The sequence below is a fragment of the Mandrillus leucophaeus genome, unplaced genomic scaffold (genome assembly GCF_000951045.1).
Source record: "Mandrillus leucophaeus isolate KB7577 unplaced genomic scaffold, Mleu.le_1.0 Scaffold1002, whole genome shotgun sequence".
Taxonomy (NCBI): domain Eukaryota; kingdom Metazoa; phylum Chordata; class Mammalia; order Primates; family Cercopithecidae; genus Mandrillus; species Mandrillus leucophaeus.
The window spans coordinates 236,601-255,372 of NW_012098122.1; the positions used below are offsets into that span (position 1 = coordinate 236,601).

The 18,772-nt window shown below is 40.0% G+C and overlaps 1 protein-coding gene and 1 long non-coding RNA gene across 3 annotated transcripts in view; one reads left to right on the forward strand and one right to left on the reverse strand.

Annotated features, from left to right (window-relative positions):
- HTR2A (5-hydroxytryptamine (serotonin) receptor 2A, G protein-coupled) overlaps positions 1 to 18,772 on the reverse strand; it is a 73,547-nt gene that overhangs the window by 20,628 nt on the left and 34,147 nt on the right. The gene's annotated exons all lie outside the window — the stretch shown is intronic.
- On the forward strand, positions 253 to 4,427 carry LOC105534760. Its single transcript, XR_001005326.1, has 3 exons — positions 253 to 339; positions 2,078 to 2,220; positions 4,220 to 4,427. It is a non-coding gene; the product is annotated as an uncharacterized LOC105534760 (long non-coding RNA).

Below are 18,772 nucleotides of genomic sequence, written 5' to 3' on the forward strand. Positions count from 1 at the left end.
CTGGATTCTCCAGGTGAGCCCAATGTCTGGATTCTCCAGGTGAACCTCATAGCTGGATTCTCCAGGTGAGCCCAATGTAATCACAGGTTTCCTTAAAAGTGGAAGAGGGAGGAAGGTGTGTTGGGTCAAAGTGATTCAATAAGAGCAGGATTCAGTTTGTACTGGCTGCCTTGGAAGATACAGGAACAGGACCACGGGCGAAGGAGTGTAGGCGGCTTCTAGAAGCTGGAGGGGCCAGTGACATTTTATTCCCCTAGTGCCTCCAGAAAGAACGCAGCCCTACTGACACCTTGGTTTTGGCCTGGTGAGACCAACTTCGGACTTTTCACTTCCAAAACCGTAAGTAATAAATTTGTGTTGTTTTAAGCCAACAGCAGAGGTGTCGTTTCAGTTTGTAGTCATTGCTACAGCAGGCCTAGGGAGCTGGTACGCGCTGCCGGGACTCACTCCTGCTCTGGCACTTGGGCGGCACTGTAGGTGCCCATGTTCGTGGAGGTAGTCAGCAAACGGGGGCTCTCTCGGCTGGACTGGCCATGTCTGCTTACACAGAGTGCTCCCCTCTTCCACTGTGGTAATAGCGTTGCCTTAGTCCCTGTGCGCTTGGAGTGGTATTCTGTACAAAAATTCTTTGTCAAAGGGACAAACTTAATGAGCTATGATGCCATTCAGACTGATGTGCTAACTTTTAAGCTTTCCTGTGAGGAAGATAATTGTTCTGTGATATGAGGAGAGTGGCATTGCGTGTAGTGTATTTCTTTGTGCGCTATTAAAATGCAGTTCACAGCTGTCGACAAGTGGGGTGAAATTAGCCCCAGACTGGGAGACAGAAGCCTTGATTTATTTCGTTGGCCTGTTCACATACAAGCTATGGTTGTAATGAACTTTTTTTTTTCCCCATAAACATTTTGAAATCACTTAGTCATGCTCCTCAAAAAATTTTAACGTTTGGATTAAAACTGTTGAAACTGTAGATAATCTGGTGGAAAACGAACACCTTAGTTCTACAGTTAACAATGGTAAGTTATCTCAATAATTTGAACACGTTATATCTTTTTTTTTAAATCTACTTAGGTCTTATCTGTCCTATAATAGTTCCAGGGTTCTTTTTTTCTTTTTTTCCTATAAAGTTCCTGGTAATTCTTATTTGATTTTCCTTTTTCTCCTTAATATAGTGCATTACTTCTGAATTGTTAGGTAAAAGTTGGTCTGCTTGTTGTCTTTATCTTAAAGAGAGTGTGCTTCTCATATACCTAGAAAGGTTTTCTTGTGACTTTATATTCCCCCCAGGGGATATAAGATGCCATGATTAATATCATACACCAGGAGAAGGAGTTACAGCCTGTGCGCCTCCTGGTGATCTTGATTAGGAAGAAGGGGAAGGTGGACCTTAGGGGCAGATGGCCTCCAGCATTGAAATGTGGGCTCCCAGATCCTCCATCTGCCCACATCTCGCTGGACACAACCATACTCATCTGCCTGGGTCCCTTCTCTGACTTCCAATCCCCTAACCATTGGGCTGGGAGGAGAAAGAGCTCCGAAGCAGCAGGTCGCTCTCTTCCCTTGCTGTGTGCTCTCATGTGCCTAGGGTTGTTGGCAGCACACTGGAATCACCTGGCAGCCTTAAATACTGATGGTGGGTTGAATCCATAGAGATTCTGATTTTGTGAGTTCCAGGTGAGGCCAAGGTCATCAGGCAGTTTTAAAGCTCGCCAGCTGATTCTAATGTGCTGCTAAGGTTGAGATCCGCAGTCCCAGCCCTCTCCTGAAGCCACCCCACTGGCTGGAGAAGCTACTAGGCTGACATTGCTTTTTCTATGCATTGCCATGGTCACTGGGTGGGCAGGTCCATGTCCAGGGTAGTGTGGACACTCTTCCAAGGCAGCATCTACACTGCCTGTGACTCTCAGCTCTCCTCCATCTAAAACATCTTAGTTTTACAGTTGTGCTTTTCGTATGCCTAGAAATTTCTGGGCTACATTTCTCTCCCATATATGGACTTGATGACCGTCTATGTTCCCAGAGGCTTTTTGCAGTTTTTATGCTAGTTTTCGATTCACCCATCTTTTCCTTCTGTTAGGTTTAAAGAAAAAAGTCTACAGTTCCAGTTAGTCTACTTTTGTAACAGGACCTGACAACTCCACTCCACTTCCCATCCTAAAGACTACGGGAAAAACTAGCCCCAGTGACTGAGCTGGGGGGTCCCAGTCATCAGTAGCATGAGTATTTTGCTTTGGAATATTATCAAATAGTGGGGGGGACCAGCACAGTGGACTTAGTGTCAAGTCCAGGATTTGATTCTTAGCTAAGAAAACAAGTTTCCTCTCTGAGTTGTGAGGATTAAATGTGATAAAATGGAAAAAAGGCCAGGAGTGATGGGCTTTCAGGAGATGCCCATAGACATTAGCTGAATTTGAACATTTTCAACTTGAATGGGACAGAAACATTAACTGGAGTTGGCAGGAGGATCAGCGATGGATCTAATAGGCAGCATTACAAACAGCACAAGCTTAGGTGTTCCTCAGCTACCACACCTTAGTGCTTGCTCCTCTGTTAGGATTATCTATTAGACTTTGCTGTTTACTTTTATTAGAGTTTTATATTACAAGAGGGGCACACGATAGAGCTCATGCAATTTAGTTCATTTCAGACCTGGGCCAGCTTTAGGTGAAAGCTGCTGGAACTAATTTTTATGCCAGGACTTCAAATAGTGACTTTGAGCCTCTATCAGAACAAAATATCATTATCCCCAGCTCTGGCTCTGACACCAGTTCTTTTGAGGCTGAAAGTTGCCCTGGGGTTGTAAGATCTTCCATGACCAATAACAGAAGTCAGTAGAGACTTTTAGGCACAGAGATGTGATAACATATTTAACATTTTGATAGCATTCCAGGCAGCAATAGAATAATGCCTTTGGCCAGGAAATCACAGATCCCTACCCACCCTGTTATGGTAGAACTGTGTCCCCTCAAATGATCCCCAGTAGCTGTGAATGTGATCTTGTTTGGAAATAGATTCTTTAGTAGATGATCGGGTTAAGGTTAAGTAAGGTCATTAGGGTGGGCCCTAATCCACTATGACTGAGCTTATAAAAAAAAATATCTGGACACAGACATGTGTACAACACTGGGATAACATTATGTGAAGATGAAGGCAGAGATTGGGAGATAGAACTACAGGAACACCAAAGATGACTAATGTCCCACCAAAACTAAGAAGAGGGCATGGAACAGCCTCTCCCTCACAGCTGTCAGAAGGAACCAATCCTGCCAATATCTTGATTCCCAGAATTCTGACCTCCAGAACTGTGACACAAGAAATCTGTCAGTTTAAGCCAATAAGTTTGAGGTACTTTGTTGCAGTAGCCCTAGGAAACCAGTACACCCCCCTTTCTCTCACTCTACCTTTCAGGAGAAGTGATACTATAGATTGCTCAAACTCAAGGGAACTCCGTAAGTTTTTCGGTGCACACATGTGAAAAGGCTGATACGTAACCACTATGACCTTCAGAAGCGGCAGTTTCACAGGATGTAGTCAAATACATTTTCTGGTGGGTGGAGCTTTGTGTGAGACATAAATCAATCTCATTGGGTAGCTGTCTTAATTTCCACTTTCCCAGTTCAGTGTGGGTGGATGGGGAAGGTGCTCCCAACTGGGAGGTATACAGGCTGCTTTTCTCATTGACTTTCCCTTATGCTTCTGGGACATTCTTCATTCTGTATGGCCAGGGAACATGTAAACTGGAGACAGAACCCAAAAGCTTTCCCTCCCTAAAAAGACCCGAGGTGGGATGGCCAATAGGGAAGGTGAGGACCTTGCTACAAAAATTTTAGGACCGAGAAAAGGAAGTATTTCTCCCCCAAAAATTCAATCTAAAAATTAATATTTAACTTCAATACCTAAAATATAACATGTCCACTAGCCAGATCAGCTGATAGTAGAGTATATTAAGTTTACTTAATGTAGTGTATTATGTATAATATAAGATGTGGTTGGGGTCTCCAAAAGTAAGGGTGCCAAAGGTCTGAAACAGCTTTGGGCATTGGAGCAAATGGTCTTTCCTCTGGTTACCATTGTCTTATACTTAAACCTTCTTCCTGACTGGTGTGCTCTTTGACATTCCAAAATAGTAAGATTAGAGACCTAGTGTGAGGTTTGGGACAGAACAGGTAGTAAAGCAATCCCTTACCCTGCTTCATCCCTGGTTATATGTCGATCTTAGAAAAACAAGAGTGCTCTAGACAGTGGGTGAGAAGATTCAAGTACCTCTTCATCCCTGACAATATGCTCTCGTATCTTTTGTAAGAGTACACAGTTTAAATTTCTAAAAATTCATTGCAATAAAAAGCAAAACAATCCCTCATAGATCTATAATCAAAGTAATGTACCACTTAGAAAAGATTTGAAATAAATGCAAATACCTAGTACAATGTTTTATCTTTTTAATGACACTTCAATAAAACTAATTACTTAACTTTTATTTTTCCAAGCAAAGCAAGTGGGAAGAAAAATGTAAAGTGTTTCTTCATACACTGCAAGTTTATGAAATTCAAGAGGTAGATAACGCAGCAGGGTTTTGAAGAAGAGCCTTTTAAATGAATGTGAGGCTTGGCTATCCCCACACTTGGGATGTGGGTCTTCTACATGGATGTGAGTCTTGGTTATACCTTAAAGTTTGTGAAAGTGAAAGTCAGCAAATCCTTCCCCAGTAGGCTTTAACTCTCTTAGTTAAAAAAAACAAAAAACAAAAAAACACTAGGCTGAATGGGCCATTTATATCATCTAGTACGATGGCTCATATGTATGTACTTCCATCCTGGGATGAAAATCCTTAATGAAGGATTTGCAGATTAGGTTAAGAGGGTTATCATTATCTAATTACACAACAAATCCATTCATCTGGCAAATACTTAGTGAATGTCTACTAAGTGCCAGGCACAATGCTAAACAAACTTGTCCAAAAAGGCCACATGATAGCAGGGGCATGATAACAGTCTCTGTTGTCATGGAGCTCAGTTGAGTAGGAGGTATCTATAATTTCATGTGAGGATGAGGGCAGTGCAAGGTACTGGGGGGAGCACTAGCATCTTCATCCATTCAGGTTGCTAGAATGAACTGCCACAGCCTGGGTGGCTTGTAAACAATAGAAATTCATTGCTGGCTGGGCACGGTGGCTCACGACTGTAATCCCAGCACTTTGGGAGGCTGAGGTGGGTGGATCACGAGGTCAAGAGTTCGAGACTATCCCGGCCAACTTGGTGAAACCCTGTCTCTACTAAAAACACAAAAATTAGCTGGGGGTGGTGGTGCACCCCTGTAGTCCCAGCTACTCAGGAGGCTGAGGCAGAGGAATCACTTGAACCTGGGAGGCAGAGGTTGCAGCCAGCTGAGATCACACCACTGCACTCCAGCCTGGTGACAGGGAGACTCCATCTTAAAACAAACAAACAAACCAAAAAAAAAACCAAACAATTGATTGCCCACAGTTCTCGAGGCTGGGCTGTCCAAGATGAAAGCACCAGCAGATTCAGTGTCTAATGAGGGTCAGTTTGCCCATTTCATAAATGGCACCTCCTCGCTGCATCCTCACAAGGTGGAAGGGCCAAGGCAGCTCTGTAGGGCCGCTTTGATAAAGGCTCTAATCTCATTCCTGAGAGCTCTGCCTTCATGATTTAACCACCTCTCAAAGCACTCACCTCCAAATAATCACACTGATGATTACATTTCTACCTGTGAATTTTGGGGAGACGCATTCAGACCATAGTAAGTAGGGAGGGGCATTTGACTTGAATTTGAGAACTGATCAAAAAGGCTTATCTGTAGAAAGTGATAGCTGAGGCCTCAAAAACACGAAGGGCTTATCCAGACAAATGAAATAAATGCCCTGGAGGCAAGAAAGCACAGCAAGTAAGAGCTGAAAGTAATTTGACAGGAGGTAAGGATCCTGCAGAGAGGAACCTGGAGAGGGAGGCAGCAGTCACATCTCCAAGGGCCTTGCAAGCCACATGGAGAAGATTTACCTCTTCCCTGAGGGCAATAAGAAGCTACTAAATGACTTTAAGCAGAGAATGGAAATCTTCAGATGATGGCCTGACTGTGTGGTGGAAGGATTAGAGGGAAACTAGACCAGTAAAGAGGCTGCTGCAGTGAGCAACGTGAGAAATGAGAAACAGTGCCACTGGGGACAAGTGCCACTATCTTAGGACAAGTGCCACTATCTTAGGAGTCCCTAAGGACTCCTAAGATAGTGGCAGGGAGCATCAGCAGGATTTAGTGATTGTTTGGGTGGAGGTGCAAGTAAGTAAATGAAGGTTAAGAGTTTAACTTTGTAGAGTGGTACCTCCCAGTGGAGCTTGAGAACTCAGAGAGAAGCAAGTTTTGCCGAGAAAGTGACGATTGAGTTTTAGACATACTGATTTGGATATACATACAGTATATCCAAGCAGAGCTGCTTGGAAAACAGGTACCTGAATCTGACGACCCCTCATTCAGACAGCTCTCAGGGTGGGGGATTCCAGGAAGGAGTACTGAGCTGCCTTGAAGAATGAAGAGTAGTGGGAAGGGGGTGTGGTAGGAAATGCTTAGAAGCTGGGGAATGATGGTGAGACTAAAATGCCATGAAGAATTGCAGGTAGTACAGAGGGGTGTGGATGGAAGGCCGGGAATAATTCTTGATGGGTTCTACCTGTCATGTTTTGTGCCTAAGGAATGAGATAGAGCTAATACAACATTTCAGACAGGCGAGAAACCTGATCATATTTGGGTTTTAGAAATTAGACTGGCAGTGGCATGAGTGTGAACTGGAAATGGGAATAAATCAGACCAGTTAAAATAATCTAGTTTTATGCCTCTCAAAAGATCAGGTCCTAATCTGAGGCTGAACAGAGAGGGTGAGAGGTGGCAGAAATGACAGCTATAGCCATGGACTAAATGTGGGAGGTGAGGAAGATGGCAAGGATGATATTCAGGGTTCTGGCTTGGTTGATGGTGGACCATTTGGTGAGATGGGCACTACCCATCTCAGAGGTGGAATGGCAAGGTACAGGTCTGAGAAAAGCAGGGCAGATGCGCCTATAAACCCTGATCTTACAATTGACTGAAAAATCATGAGTCACTAAGACATTCAAATTCTTGATTCCTGCAAGAAACAGCAATTTTAATTACTTTCACCTGCAGTGAAGACTTTGGCATCACTTTACACTTTTTTTCAATATCAAGGCTTGGGAATTAGTTCTGTTTGCAAAACTACTTTAATTTTTGAAAGAAACACATTCAACGTGTTAAAAATTGACAAAATGTAACTGGTATTTGCAGGGATCTCTCTTTCCCAAATAATGAGATATTTAAAATCTTCTTCTGACAAGAAGTATCTATAATTTGCCCAAGCCCTCAAGATGCTATCACATGGCTGATTCCGCTCATTCTTCAAGTTTCAGCTGAGATAAAAATGGTCAGAAAACCATTCCCTGAATACCTTCTCCAAACAGGTCCTGTTATTACTATCATGGCACTATGTCCTGTCATCCATACCACTTCATCAGCTTAAAAGCATATTTTTATTTACATATTTATTCTTCTCCTCCCACTATGATTATAAGGTCCTTGAGGGTTGATATGGTCTGGATCTGTGTCCCTGCTCAATCTCCTGTCGAATTATAATCCCCAGTGTGGAGGTGGGGCTGATGGGAGGTGATTGGATCATGGGGGTGGTTTCTGATGGTTTAGCACCATCCCCCTAGTGCTGTTTCTTGAGGGAGTTATCAGGAGATCTGGTTGTTTACCAGTGTGGAGCACCTCCCTCACCTTCCTCCTGCTCTGGGTCATGTAATTCATGCCTGCTTCCCCTTCTGCCATGAGTGAAAGTTTCCTGAGGCTTCCCCCAGAAGCCGCTATGCTTCCTGTACAGCCTGCAGAACCATGAGCCAATTAAACTTCTTTTCTTTATAAATTACTTAGCCTCAGGTATTTCTTTATGGCAATGCAAGAATGGACTGATACAAGGTGAAGATTGTGCTTGCTTCTACCCAGGTATAGCCAGTGGCAGCTTTATGCCCTGGCATATCATCACCATCCTATAAATACTAATTAAGTTCATAGCTAGAGAACAGTCGAGATTCCTGTTCTCAAGGCTCTTTTTAGCCAGTATCATATTTATGGCTATGTTGGTTGGTAAAATTCAAACTCCTTCTATACTTAAATCAATAACCTCTGCTCAGAGCCCTGGAAGTCCCCCAGCCCTTACTTATTCTTCTATTTGCCCTTTTCAGGGAATTCTCAGAATTTTCCTCAAGCCACAACTTAAGGCCTAACACCTGGCCGAGTGTGCACTAGCTCTGGTACTGAGGCCTGTGTTTGTTCACCTTGGTTGGTGTCTGTGCTGTACAGGTTGGTAAATATTTTGAAGGTCATACCTGCCTAGACTTCTAAATCAAACCCAGAGTCTACTTTCTGTTGCTATAGAATACGTGGAAACGTTCATTATAATGACATAGAGTAACACAGGAAAAGATCCCTATGGCTAATTATGAACAAGTTCAGTTCATATTAAAGTAAAACCATAGCCTCAGGTAGGGTAAACAGATGGGGAGGTCTGTGTGAACATGTTTGTGTCAGGGTTAGGAGTTAGGGAGGTCTGTGGCAAGGGAGGATTGCAGAACAATCACTTTTATGTTCTTTTGGATTGAAGACAGTTTTATCTCTTCCAAGGCGAGAGAACTTTATTGAAAAAAGTCAAACTTCAACTGCGAATATATTCCTTAAGTGGAGAGATCCTGGGTGAGCCTCCATCCAGAAGCTGGCTTAATTGGACTCCAACTGGGCAGAATGAATTCTTAATCAGAACATTTTATTTGCTTAAAATGAATATTATAGCAGTTACCCCCGATTTATCAACAAAGTGGCCATTAGCAGCCATCAGTGGCTGACCTTGACAGATTCCATTGCTGAAATAATGAAATTTGATGGGTTACTATTAAGATTTGCTAATGGTTTTACATTGCAGAGTTTGAGACCAGCGAAACAGAGCTGTTTACTCAGGCAGGTTGACCACAGGGAAAAAGGTGAGGGAGAGAGTAATGAAAAGCACAGGGAACTTGATGAAAAATGAATGGCTCCCAGGCAGAATTTCCACAAATGAAATGCAAATTCAGATATATATCTCTTAATCACCATACTGAAAAGGTTGATTACTTAAAATTAGACTCACCAGATGTTTTTGTTGTAGGCAGGAATGGAAAGCTGACTAAGTGGGAAAATATAAATTTATTCTTTAAAGGTCCTAGTTATCTCATAATAGCTGGTAGGAAATTGAACTGAAATCATAAATGGAAAGCAGGTGGGTTCAGAGGGGAATGAGGAGAAAAGCTCAGAGGCAAGAACAGGAGAAGAAATAAGACAATTCTATTGTGTTAGCTTTCCTGATATTTGTAAACTTGGACTGAAGTGCAAAAGAACTGATTTACTTTTTTCCTCCTAAAAATTCATTGGTTAGCAGCTTTCTTCTCACATAATTTTAGATTGTAAGCATTCTACTTCCCTTATGCTGAAAGCCATTATGAATGTCCATTACCTTCAGACATGACCCAGCAACAAGAAACACCAACTCAATTTCATTTGAGTGGAACCAGCTGTGGGCAAAGGCGTACAGTTGCTTGTGGGATACCGTTTGGGAGACATTGGAAAGGCCTGTTCTTAGATTGTTTCCCTCACCTTCCTGGTTTTCCCATCAAATATTTGTTTCTTTGGATCTGTCAAGCATTTTGAACTTACTGGCTTCTGTTTAAAATGCAAACACTTCCGAAGAGGCAATAACTGAGAACCCATTAGGCTGATCAACTAATACCTTTGCCTAAATAGAGATTCTGTCAGGACAGAAGTTTTGAGGAGTGGATTATTTCAGAGCAGCTAGTGTTTGGGAGAGGGAAAATGGCACTCCCATTTTGGAAGAGATCATTTTTGCCTATCTTAGTTTCCAAGAGGACGGCTCTTCTGTGGCTTAACTAACTTTTATTGCCAAAACTTTCTGGATCAGTAACTCCCAAACTAAAGTCAGTTTTGGTTTCCTCACGCCTCTCAATTGCAAAAGAACCCTAGATAATGACGAATATTGGAGGCACATGGAGATAACCACCTTGTTTATAAAACAGAAATAGATTCTGTCTTGCTATTGCCTGTCCTTCAGTTTCTGGGTCAGTTGTCCAGGATCCCGTTAATTTCTTACATAAGAAATTAGCTGTGGACCTCAATAACCTCTGTCCAACTTTGTAAAATAGAGAACCAGATATGAGTAAGTTCCTTGGCAGATCTATTGTAATTAAGTTACTATAACTTCTGTAAGTGTACTTAACTCCAACAGTCAGTACACAGCATATAGGAAACACATATGTGATTTTGAATCAATCAGCTTAAGTGTATTATACATTAAAGGAGATAGTTCAAAGCATGTAATTCCTTTTAAAATGTTTTTTATATACATCACATTCATCACTAAGAGCTTACTGTGTGGTAGGTATCACAATCCAGGCGTGCAAAGTTAAGAACTGTGTAACATAAGGGCCTATTCTATGGAAATGAATGTATTAGGGAATCTGTTATATTTTGCTATCAAGTTTAATAAAACAAAATAGAGTTAGCCAGGGGGCACGGGTATTGTATAATCCATTTTGGGATAGATAAAAGGTGACGTTGGGGAACATAGAGCCCCTCCTGCCCCATAAGAAACTCCAGAAACAGAAAAGAGAAACAGGAAAACCAAAACTGGCTGACCACTCACTTGGGAGATCGCATTTGTTAGTGGCTTCTGCTAAACGAGCTCTGTGAGACAACTTATAACTTACATTGGGTCAGGTAGCTCTAGAAGTGCCCTCTAGTTAGTAATAAATAGCTTGTAATATGTCTGGTTCATATAATAAAACTTTATTTGAATGCCACTATTGTCAGAACGTGTAGAAAGATACTATATTTGCACTACCTATAAAATGCGATTTGTTCTACAATGGTATACAATTATAGGGAGATAATTAAAATGTGTAGACTTTTCAGGCACTTGCCAGTCATTTCTGTGTAAATGACTTAAATCACTAATTGTAAAACATTTTAATTTAATCCTCAAGATACCTCAAGGACCTCCACCCGCTGATATTCTTTCTGGTATAACACTAGTTATACCATGTTCTCCATGTGCATTGGAGAATCAAAATTGATCTGAAATAAACTGCAATTTTGACTCTTTAATTCAGACTTATTTTCTCAACAATTAGTCAAAATTAGTTAAATAAGGTGAAAGTATAAATGGTTATATAAAACTCTTCATTTCTTATGAAGACTATAAGGGCAAATATACTTGAAAAATAAAAGGCTTAACTCTCTTTTAAAAATAAGAGAACCCAGTGTGATAGCTCTGATGCTCAAAAAATACAAAGAGAATAAGAAGAAAAGTTCTCTTAGAGCATTTTCCTTTGTGAACTTGTAATTGGCCTGGTGTGGTGGCTCACACCTATAAATTTTAGCACTTTAGGAGGCTGAGGTGGAAGGATTGCTTGAGCCCAGGAGTTCAAGACCACTCTGGGCAACAGAGCAGCACCTCATCTCTACAAAAAATACAAAAATTAGCAGGAGTTCAAGGCTGCCGTGAGCTATGCAGTAAGCTGCCACTGTACTCCAGCCTGGGCAACAGAGTGAGACTTCCTTAAGATGAAAAAAAAGAAAAAGACAATCATATGAAAAAACTCAACATCACTGATCATTTGAAAATCAAAACCACAATGAGATACCATCTCATGCCAATCAGAATGGTGATTATTAAGAAGTAAATAACATGCTGGCAAGGTTGTGGAGAAAAAGGAACACTTATACACTGTTGGGTGGGAGTGTAAATTAGTTCAACCATTGTGGAAGTCAGTGTGGTGGTTCCTCAAAGATCTAGAGGCAGAAATATCATTTGACCCAGCAATCACATTACTGGATCTATACCCAAAGGAATATAAATTTTTCTGTTATAAAGACACATGCACACCTATGTTCACTGCAGCACTATTTACAATAGTAAAGACATAGAATCCACATAAATGCCCATCACTGATGGGCTGGATAAAGAAAATGTGGTACATATGTACCATAGTACTATGCAGTCATAAAAATGAGATCATGTCCTTTGCAGGGACATGGATGGAGCCTGGAGGCCATTATCCTTAGCAAACTAAACCATATACATGTTCTCACATGTAAGTGGGAGCTAAATGATGAGAACACATGGACACATAGGGGAACAACACACAACTAGGGCCTGTCGGAGGGTGGGGCCTGGGAGGAAGTTAGATGATCAGGAAAAATAAGGAATGGGTACTAGACTTAATACTTGGGTGAGGAAATAATCTGTGCAACAAACTTGTGCCATGACACAAGTTTACCTACGTTGACAAACCTGCACAGGTACCCCTGAACTTAAAAGTTCGTAAAACCCTTCTAATTATAAATTCTTTCTTTGGCTCTTTGAGATGAAAAATATTTTAAATATTTTAAAAGGCCCTTGCAGGTCTTACAAGCCAGGAGTGTCGTTTTCTAGGACCAAGGAGCCATCTCTCTGACACAAAGGAGACAACACTCCTATCTTGTGGCTTCATTAAGTAGGTAGGAGCCTAAATTTCCGAGGAGCCTCTTCCTCCAAGTTGCAAAACTACTTCTTGTCATTAAGATACGAGAAGTTTGTTTTTCCCTTTATATGACACTAATTAGCTAACACAGATGGTCACCCCAATTACCAGGTATAGTTAGGATGAACTATGTGAAGCACATGATGCTGTCAAATTCTCATTTGAGGACCGGCTAGTTGTTTATCTCGAGAATGCCTGTGTAATAGGATGCATCTGTTTGGCTGTATAAACGAGTGAGATTTGTCTTTGCAATCCCTCAGTGGATTCCCTGTATGTGTATCACATTCTGTTTTGTATTTATTCAATAATAAAGCTACTTTCTTTCTCTACTATATAGAGGGTTTTTTTAGGTTGGAAGATGATTTTGTCTTTAAATTTACCCAACCTAACCTCATATTGATTTTAGATACATTTCACACGCTCTTAAAATACGTCCCTAAAACCCCAGCAGATGTTGACATTAGCTTTACTGCCTAAGGCTTAGCCATTCATGTCAAAACTGATTCTCCTCCCTCCAGATCTTGCTGAGTCACGCTAGAACATGTTTTGCCACCCCTCCTCACTCACTTCCTGGGATTATCACTGATAATGCTCTGCAGTTTTAATTTAAATTACAGGATTTTTAGTATCTCAAATAATGAGATAACAGCAAGTAGACTATCTTAAACTTCACGTGTCAGCTAGCTGAGAAAGACTGCAAATGATAGGAAAGAGGCTGAGCTGTTGAGGATTTAAGGTCAGTGAGTATATAACAAAAAATGAAATATTACATGCCTAGAAAGGCAGGATGAAATGAAGCAATGGCTCAAAGTTCATCAACAGAAAAGAAGCAATATAAGAAATTTCAGCCTTAAGTTCTAGCAACAGGCTGCAATACAAAACAATTCTGGCTCTTCTAAGTAAAGATGCTGACCTAAACCAGTCCTGTGTCACCTGGACCGTACCTGGAGCAGCAATGTCCACTGGAACTTTCTATGATGGAAGGGTTCCGTATCTACTGCCCAATGCACTAGCCACCAGCCATGTGTGTACTGACCACTGAAAATGTGGCTGGTGTGACAGAGGAGTTGAATGTTAAATTTAAGGTGATAAAACAAAAATGAAATGGCAATATATATGGCTAGTGGCTACTCTATTGCACAGCATAGAACTATATGATTCAAGGCAAGATGATTTTTGGGGTCATTTACTTAAATATTACAAGGCCTGTGCTATTTGGAGAGAAATCTCATGTGTGGGATACTGATCAGCATTTATCACTGATTGGAAGATGTACAGATACTACAGTTGAAGTAGTCCTAGATGTTGTTGGCAGTGATGGAAACATTTGGGTGCTTGAGACGAGGTACCCTTTTCTGGGTTCTCTCCAGCCATCTCCTGAGACTTCTTGCTGTATTTTTCACATATTTCATTATTTTCAAGTTCTGCTATCTTTATCTTGCTCACATCCTGGGAATCATAGGATTAATTCTTGAGTTTCATAAATTGTTTTATAGATTAAAATTCCCTATTAAAGTGTCCACTACTATCTGCAGTCCTGACTTGGAGAGATTAGAATTCTGACAATTCCCATTTATAGGATTTGGAGCAATGCATCTGTGCTATTAGCCCAGGAGGCAGGCCCACACAGATTCAGTTAGATTAAACAATAAGCTTCCCGATACGCTTACCGAGAAAGCTGACTCGCCCTTCAGACTAAGCCTGGCCTCATGGTTCCTCCCTTCTCTACCTGCTTCCTGTCCTAGGGTCTATCAGCCCCTTTGCAGAGCTAGCCTGTACTGCCTGAGGGGCTGTGTAATCAACTCAGGCCTGAGGGGAGAGAGCAGCTGAGGAATGTAAGTGGTACACAGTGTAAATAGTAATTCACTTGAAGTCACAAGACCTGGCTTTGAGTCCCAGACTTGACTTGTTAATTATGAAATTCTGACTAGGTACTTAGTCTCTCTGAAACTTAGTTTTCTCATTCCCATTCATTTAACAAATATTGAGCTAGATACTGTGTTAGGAACTGGAGAGTCATCAGTGAACTAGACTAAAAATCTCTACCCTCATGGAATTTACATTTTCAGCAAGAGGAACTGAAAATAAAACATAATAAATGCATTATATAACACATCAGAAGGTAATAAGTAGGCTGGGCGTGGTGGCTCATGCCAGTAATCCCAGAACTTTGGGAGGCCAAGGTGGGTGGATCACCTGAGATCAGGAGTTCAAGACCAGCCTGGCCAACATGGTGAAACATGGTCTCTACTAAAAATATAAAAATTAGCTGGGTGTGGTGGTATGCGCCTGTAATCCCAGCTACTTGGGCAGCTGAGGCAGGAGAATCACTTGACCTGGGAGGCAGAGGTTGCAGTGAGTCGAGATTGCACCACTGCATTCCAGCCTGGATGACAAGAGCTAAACTCTGTCTCAAAAAGTGGTAAGTGAGGGAGATAAATAAAGCTTGGTAAACTGGATGGGGAATAGATGGGAGAGAACATGGTTTCTGTGGGGGAATCGGGATAAGCCTCACTGAGAAATAGACATTTGGGCAAAGGCTTGAAGGAAATAAGGCATGCACCTATCTGTGAAGAACCCTGCAAGTTTAAGTCCAGAAATAAGACAGAGAAACCTGAAAATAAAAATTGGTTGTTGACCCTCACCTAGAGATAAGTTACCCATAAAATGCCTACTGTATGCTAGGTGCCAAATACTTATTTACGTTTAAAGGCTGATGCTGACTGACTTCCTTCATCATGGAAAATGAAGGTTATCCCAAATATCTTGACAAGTTAAAAGCATCTCAGGAAAGGGATCATTTTCAATTTGAATCTGTCTTGTTCCACCATTTACTATGAATTTGTAGCAATATTATGAGATAGCTTGGTGCATACGTGTATGTAATATACAAAACTATTAGCCAATTCTACATGGAAATCTGAGGTGCTAATTTCTCCAGAATCTCACTTCAAGGATTTTCGAACAGTGAATAATCTTTCAAGATGGAGATAGTGTCTCCATCTGGAGCGAAGTTCAGGTTTGCTTCCTGCTCATTATGAAGATTTGGGTTTGTTCAGCTCAGTTTTCTTTCTTGTAATACATCCACTGTGTCTGTAGTTGCCATGTGGCCCTTTTTACATAACCCTGTGAAAATTGGGACTTGGACAACCAGTGCAAGAAAGTGGCGATACTCTGGCTATTGTACTGTGGTGAATCTCTGATCCAAGAGTCTCATGTCTTCTGCCAGCAGCCATGAAACTGCAGCAAGATAATGTGTTAGCCTGCAACTAGAATAAAATCCGAGACCTGCCTTTAAGTCTTGACATGTATGATTTGAGATAGAGATTTTTTAAAGAGAATATTTAATCTAAGAACTGATAATAAACCATATAGACATCCGTTATGGTAGGATTTCCTGAAATCTAGAACTTTTTGTCCTGAGTGAAGTACAGAATACCCAGATTATAAAGCAGAAAATAGAATGGTTCATCAATTGTCCCAGCACCACTGCAAAGAGATAGTTAATTCTTAAGTAGCTGGTTTCCTTAGGCAACTGGAAATCTAGATAATATTGTGAATTTAATTGACCACTAATGGACGTTCTCTATTTTTAAACATTTTTCTTTCCATCTTTCTGAAGTGATGGGAATACCTTCTCCCTAGAAAGGTCAGCCTTCGGGAAGCACATAACATTGAAATAATCTGAAAGCTCAGCATCCCTGGATGTGTAAAACTGACAGAGCTGGGTCAGAGGGTCAAGCTGAATGGAATTACTGAAGGCAGCTATATAGCTGGAAATGCAATCTGAAGATGAAGTGGAAAGCTAAGCTCTAACAGCTTGGTATTGAGATTTAACATTTGTACAAGGTTGTTGAGGATAAAGGCAATTGCCAAGAACAAGTAAAACTATTCAGAAGTTCATAGATTTGAGGGGGTCATTCATAGGACCAAAGGAAATCTCCACCTGAAGGAACTGTGTATTACCTGTGTCTAATATTTCCCCAAAATACTGCTAATTTTTTTTCTCAAAATTAGGGAATTAGCACTCTTACAGATGTATCATTTTTACTATTAAACGGAGTTCTTTGAAAGAACCTACTCACAGAGGGTATATATGAAATTCCCTATGTTCAGCTGAGTTCCTATTTTATCCTGTATGCAGCATTTCCATTATTTGTCCTTGGGTAATTCCCGAAGGAAGTCTAGGGCAGATTTTCATCCTTGAAGCATCTAAACGTGCTCTATAAACTATATTCTATATTCAGTTACTTATACAGTGTCATTTCTAAATGTGGAACAAAAAAGTTATTTACTGCCACTATTGGCACACAAATTCAATATGTATTAAAATATTCTTAAGAAGTGTTAGAAAAATAAAACTTCATGAACATCTTTTAAAATTTCCAGATACATTATTAAATAATAAGCAATCAGTGACTAGACTCATAGTGATAAAGTAGCTTAAGGAATCTGAAGAGACTAAAAAGGGAAATTAGATTAAAGGAATACAAAGTGATTGAAGTAGATATGTCACCAAAAGCCCAAGCAAAAAAAAAATAAATAAATAAACTGGACTTCATCATTAAACACCTTTGTGCATCAAAGGATATTACCAAGACAGTGAAAAGACAACCTACAGAATGAGAAAAAAAATTTGCAAATCATATGTTTGATAAGGGTTTAACATCCAGAACATAAAGAATTTCTGAAACTCAACAAAAAGATAAAACAGCCCAATTAAAAATTGGGCAAAGAATTTGAATAGAGATTTCTTCAAAGAAGATATACAAATGACCAACAAGCACATGAAATGATCAACCTTGGTAGTCATTAGGGAAATGCAAATCAAAATCACAATGAGATAACCACTTCTCACATGCTATGATGGCTATAATAAACCAAAGGAAAATATTGTTGAGGACTTGGAGAAATCAGAACCCTTGTATGTTGATGGTGGGAGTGTAAAATCGTACAGATGCTGTAGAAAAGTTTGATAGTTCATTAAAAAGTTAAAGGTAGAACTATCATATGACCCAGTAATTCTACTCCTAGGTGTATATCCCAAAGAATTAAAAACAAGGACTCAGTTATTAATATGCCAAAGCTCTGAATTGTAACATTATTCAGAATAGTCAAAAGCAGAAACAATCCATATATCCAACAGATGAATCAATAAAATGAGGTACATATATATAATGAAATATTATTCAGCCATTAAAAAATGAAGTTCTGATATGTACTATACTACAGACCCTGAAAACAGTATGGTAAGTTAAATAAGCCAGATAGAAAGAACACATGTTGTATAATCGCGCTTGTGTAAAATATTTAGAACAGATGAATTAAGAGACAGCAGATTAGAGGTTACCAGGGAGTTGAGTTGGAAGGAGTGGGGAGTTATTGCTTAATGGTTACAGAATTTGTGAAGGTGAAAAAATTTGGAAATAGATAGTGGTGATGGTAGCACAATATTGTGAATGTAATTTATGCCACTAAACCATTATACTTAGAAATGGTTAAAATGGCAAATTCTCTATTATATATTTTACTGCACAAAGTATATGCCTTTATTTGTGACTTTTAAAAATATGAAGTCTAAATTGGGCAAATATATATAAAGGATTTTTTAAAACAAAAAAGTGAAGAAATTATTGGGGTCTAGGTAAACATACCTGAGATAATTACAGGCAAGTGAAACTAAAAGGACAGATATAGACTACTGTAGGGGTAGAATAAATCAGATCAAATGCTTAACTACTGTCTTGAAAATGCTACTTTATTTTTAATGGTCAAGACTAGAAACAGAATTGGAAGAATAGTTAACAGATTGTGGTATGCCAATATGCGAGAATAACTTGCAGGCATTAAAGTCACTATAAAGCCCATGTAGAAAAGCAAATACATTGACAATACAATGTTATGTGAAAGGATTAGAATGTAAAACAGTATATGACATTATTGCAACTTTGCTAAGATATGTTGTATGTGGTAGACAAAATATGAAAACAGTTGTGCTAGGATTAAAACATTTCTACTACTGTTGCTTTATTGTTAATTCAGGTTTTTAGAAAAAAGGATACGTGAAAACATTGGTTTAATACCTTGCATCTCTATTAGTAATTATCTATTGTGCAAAATAACTT